Source organism: Lutjanus erythropterus, chromosome 16 (assembly GCF_056507025.1).
Source record: "Lutjanus erythropterus isolate fLutEry1 chromosome 16, fLutEry1.hap2, whole genome shotgun sequence".
NCBI lineage: Eukaryota > Metazoa > Chordata > Actinopteri > Lutjaniformes > Lutjanidae > Lutjanus > Lutjanus erythropterus.
Genome location: NC_139332.1, coordinates 26,480,313 through 26,485,918, shown reverse-complemented (window position 1 = coordinate 26,485,918; position 5,606 = coordinate 26,480,313).

The window sequence follows — 5,606 nt, the reverse complement described above, 5'->3', positions numbered from 1 at the left end:
TTAATCATTGGGTGATTTAAGTAATGACATTTTTTAGGTATAGCCAGATATAATACATATAATACAAGGTGGTTATAACAGAACAACATACAAAATGAACTATAACTTACTATAGACTATAACTACATATAGTTATAAGAACTTATAAATATTTAAAATGCTTTCTAACAATAATCATAACGCATGATAAAGCATTTTGTAATGACTTATGAGGTCAAGTATCATAAGACTTAGTAATTTCTGGTCACTCACTAACATTTTTTGTCAATGATCATAGCATATTACACTTATCATAGCTGTCATACATTATAACCACTTTATAATGTGTTAGAATCACTGTTCATTAACCACTGAATGCATTATAAAGTTTAAAGTTATTCTAAGTGATCACTTAGTGATTTAAGTAATAAAAATCTTGAGATATAGACAGATATAATACATTACAAGCAGGTTATTAGTCACCATAATTGGTCTTTTTTTTTGCTTTAAGCAAAGTGAAAATTCATTAAATCAATGTCAAAGTAACACTAATTACAACTACACTACTGAGCTCTTACTGCTGCACTACTGAACTATAACTAATTATGGTTAAAAGACTATTCATAATGGTTTATAATAATTATCATAATACATTGTAAATCATTTTAATAAGAATCATTAATAAATGGCAAATTGATAGTTGATAGTTAAATTGTAGTTAACAAATAATGTTTATATATGCTTTATAAACAATTTATGAAGCAATTGTTGAGTTTTACAAACATCAGCTGCAACTTTACAATAACCAGTCACTTCAGATGATGTTTATAGACGTTTGTAACATGTTTTCACTCCTAACTCATCAAATACTCTTCAAATTTAGCAATAACAACTACAATCATTTTGTTATCATTAATAAATACAATAAGTATAGTATATAGTGTTATAATGTGTGCAACAATAAACTGTTGCATTGTAGTTTTAATTAATGATTAATTTGATTAATTTAATCTGAATGTTATTATGATCATCTCTTATCAGTTATATAATACATAATATATACTTTATAAGGTAATTATTTTATATTATACAAACTAATGATTAAATGACATACATTATAGCATTATTAATCATTAGTAACATAATTAATTATCATGTCATTGTTTGTTAACAGTAAAATAACTATTAACTTAAGTTTAATTAACCATCAATTTATTACTTTTTAATGATGGTTATTATGAAGTGTCTTATAACCAGCTTGTGATGTATTATATCTGCCTATACCTCAGGGGTTTCATTACTTAAATAAACCAATGACTACTTAGACTGACTTATAATGAAAGTTTATAATAATTTATAATGCTTTCTAACAGTGATTATAAGGTATTTTAAAACATTGTACACAAAATATTGAACAAAAAAAAAAAGTACTTGTTTATATAAGTTGACACAAACTTTGATGCTGAACAGCTGAATGATGAAAATTTCCACGTCATCAATGTGATGTTTCACACAAATAAAGAAAAAAACATAGCTGTAATACATTATAATCATCTGCATCATATGATGAATTATAAAATGGTTATAATGTATTGCAATAAAGAAAATTATATTAATTATACTGTGATCCTTGCAAATGAAAAAATGTCTCTCAGTTATATAACATTATAATACTTGACCGTATGAGTGATTATAAAATGTTTTATGATGCGTTACAATTATTGTTATAAATGATCATGAATATTAATGAGAGTGTATGAATATAAATATATGTTGCTATAAGTACAATATAATTCGTTATGCATATGTTTATAATGCATTATAGACATGGGCGTCATAAGAATCATTACCCAAGTCACCTTTTATCTGTGTTTTAGAACCCTGGTCTTCATCACACACACTTATACACATTTTTTTTTTTTGGACTGAACTCATCTGGGAAGTGTTGCCAAGCCATATCTGAGACAACAACCTGCTCTTTGCTCCTTTGGACCTTTGGGAGACTTTTAACTCCACTCTGATTGGACGAGCACAGCTTCCATATGTAGTTCTTCTTCTTAATTGGTGGTCATGGGAAATTGAGTTCTCTGGGTTCTCTGGCAGCAGGGTGAGGAGGAGGAGGAGGAGGAGTCAAAGGCAGCTAAAGGAGAATTGTTTTCTTTTATTTTGAAGTGTTGGTAACTTAAGGAAATAACACAAATCATTTTGTACTTTCTGTGTATGTTTATTATTAATGTTATTACTGTTGTTATTATTATTGTATTACGGCATAAATGTAATATATTATTAAACAATTAAGAGTGAGCGGCTGAGTTTCATGAGTTTGTTTTTGTGTTTTGATCGATGGTATCAGAACAATAAAACGAAATGGCTTCTCCACTTCAACTTACTTTTAAATTCATAGGTGGCGGTCGGCTTTTATTGTGCCCTGATTTTAAATGCTTTCTCTTTCCCATTGTTCCAATAATGATATTTTTTATTGATCCCTGCAGGCAAAGTCTATTGTGACTTCAACAGGAGGGTCATAGCGCAGGCTGCAACTAACACTTAATGCCATTATTGATTGATCAGTCGATTTATTTTATTTTTTTGTGATTATTTTGTTAATTGCTTCATCTATAAAATGTAAGACAATAGTGAAAAATGTCCTTTACAGTTTCCTGAAGCCCAAAGTGTTGTCTTCAGTTTCTTTGTGTCTTTTGACCAACAGTCCAAAACCAACATTTACAATGATATTAAAGAAAAAAAAAACATATAAAATCCAGTAAATGTTTGTCATTTTCAGCTGTGGCTCTAGGGATGGCAATTTTGTTCTGTCCACCACTTTAGTCCAGACTGAAATATCTCAACTGATATCGCAATCAACTTGGACTGATTGAAATTTGAACACACATTAATGTTCCCCAGAGGATGAATTGTAATATGTTTCACCTGGCACCATCATCAGGTCAAACTTTTAATTTGTCCAATACTAAAACCTGCAAACAGAGTTCAAAATTAACTTTTGGCCTATCTATCAGTGGCTGGTAGGCTGAAAAAAATTTTTTACCAGCCAAACTACTTTTCAGCATTCAACTTCCATAAAACTGCACAAGATAATATCAGTACAAACTACAAAAATGTCAAGTACCTGCTGCAAACTCTGCAGCTCTTTGTTTGGGCTTCGCTGTTATAAAAACAAACTCTCTCTCCTGAGCCTTTAATCCATGAGGCACCATTTCTTTTTTTTCTATTAACTGTCCAACATGCTCTTCACTTTTCCCTTTAGGTTGATCTGCTCCAGCAAAGTGTTGCCACTTATTTTCAGGCTCTCGTTGCACTTAGCGTGTTGCACTGTGGGGCCCAACTCAACTGATCCTTCCTAAGTCCCACCCCTTTTTCTGGAGCTTTCTCAATTTTCTCCTTTTGTGTTTCCTGTACTTAGATACGCTATGTGATAGCCTCGTGAAAATAAATCAAAGATGGTTAAAACATGTTGCTGTACAAGCAACATATCTTGTCACACCTTAAGTTGGCTAATGTCAGTAAAGGATATCCAGCTAGCTAACTAATCCTCATCGACTGTTAGCTCGCTAGTTGCGTCTGATAGCTAATTTTAGTTAAATACTAGCTAACTAGCCAGCCAATCTCAAGGAAACTAAAAAGGTTTTAGTTTTTAGTTTAGGTTTCGTTTGCTTGATTAATCAGCATCAATCGTTAGCTACCATCTTCAAATATCTTCAGAATTTGTTTTTTGTTTCAACATAGACAAGCCAAGTGCATAGCATGTATAAGTTTGTTATTATGTTAAGAAAGTTTGTCATTGTTTTGATATAATAACCAGTTTATAGAAAGAGGTATTAACTCATAATGTTAACATCCTAACACATCATGTTTAGATACTAATAAAGCGGCAATGATTAATCAATAATCAATCCATTATTAAATTAATCAGCAACAATTTTGACAATCATTTAATCGTTTTGTGTTTTTTTTTTTTTTTTTTTTATAAAAATGTCCAAATTCACTGATTTCAGCTTCTCAAATGTGAATAATGTTTGGTTTCTTAAGTCCTCTTATGAAAGTAAACTTAATATCTTTGTGTTTTAAACATGATAAGACATTTGAGGATGTCGACTTGGGATTTGGAAAACAGTGATCAGCATTTTTGACCATTTTCTGACATTTTACAGTCCAAACCACTGACTGATTAATCAAGAAAATAATGTATAGATTAATCAGTGATTAAAATAATCATCCCTAGAAGTCATTATTTTGAGAAAGTGTTTCATTATAATGACTTAGAGGATCTGTTCTTGATCTAAATGTTGTAAAAAGGCTCCATGTATCATGCTCAGAAAAAAGAAAGAAAAAATCCGGGCCCCTCTATCCGTGACAGGCTCCAGCAGGGGCCCAGGTAGACGGCAGCGTCACAGCTGCAGCCCTGAACGCCGTAGCTACCTGGGAGAGCCGAGGCAGTGGTGCGACCCCCAGCGCCCGACAAGCCGCACACCTCGGCTCCCTCCTCAACCCATCTGTTCTGCATTTCTCCCAGAGACCACCTCTCACCTCTCTGCCGCGCAGTCCTTCACTTTATTTAACCAGGACGAGATACTCAACACAATCGCTGCTTCCCAGGGACCCGTGCGTACACATGTCGCCTGCTCGAACGCTCTCAAACATCACTCATCTCTACCTGCCGTATGTCCCTCTCTCTCCTCCCATCTCATTACCCTCCTGTGTCAATCCCCCCCCTCATCCCTTCATCTCCCTCTCTTGTAACTTAACCCCCCCTCCCCACCTCCTCCTGCTCCTCCTCTCCCCCCTCTCCCCTATTCTCTCCCTCTATCTGACACTCAGCGGGGCCGCTCTCCATCTCTCTCTGTGCCTCCAGGCAAACATATGCTCCTCTTCCCGTCAGATTCCGGTGTGTTTGAGAGAGGAGGGATTGTTTAATGTTTATTAATCACCTGTCTGTGGTGGAGAGAGGAGACGATGATAGAGCCACACACATGCTCTCTCTCTCTCTCTTTCTCTCTCTCTCTCTCTCACACACACACACACACACACTCGTTCAGCTGTGATCTTATCGACTTGCCCTGGTTTTTCCGTTTACAGCTGTATGTAACTGTAACACTGCCTGTATACAGTCAAAATTCATGTAATTCACCTGCTTCTTTTGAGCAAATGATGGTTTTCTGTAAAGATCATCCTGCAAACCCATCTACATTTACTTTTTATTTAATTATTAATCACCTCCAGTATCACTAAAATATGGAGTTCCACAGGGCTCAGTTCCTGGGTCCTTACTATTTTGCATTTATGTGCTACCACTTGGTCAAATCATTTAAAAACACAATATCAGTTAACATTACCATGCTGATGACACACAATTGTATTTCTCCTTTGACACTAATAACAACAATCAATTAAACAATCTTCACATGTCCAGTGTAGAACACTTTGTCTTCTGCCAAATCAGAGATAACTACGGAAGTTAGCATGCTAACCAGCTAGCCCTGGCCCGTCCTGTCTAGTGATACCACTTTGTACCTCAAGGTCCACAGGTAGATCTGAGTCAGCTAAAAGGACTGCTACGTTAGCTGCACAGCTAACTGGGCTAACAAGCTAATGGCAGCCACAGTTAG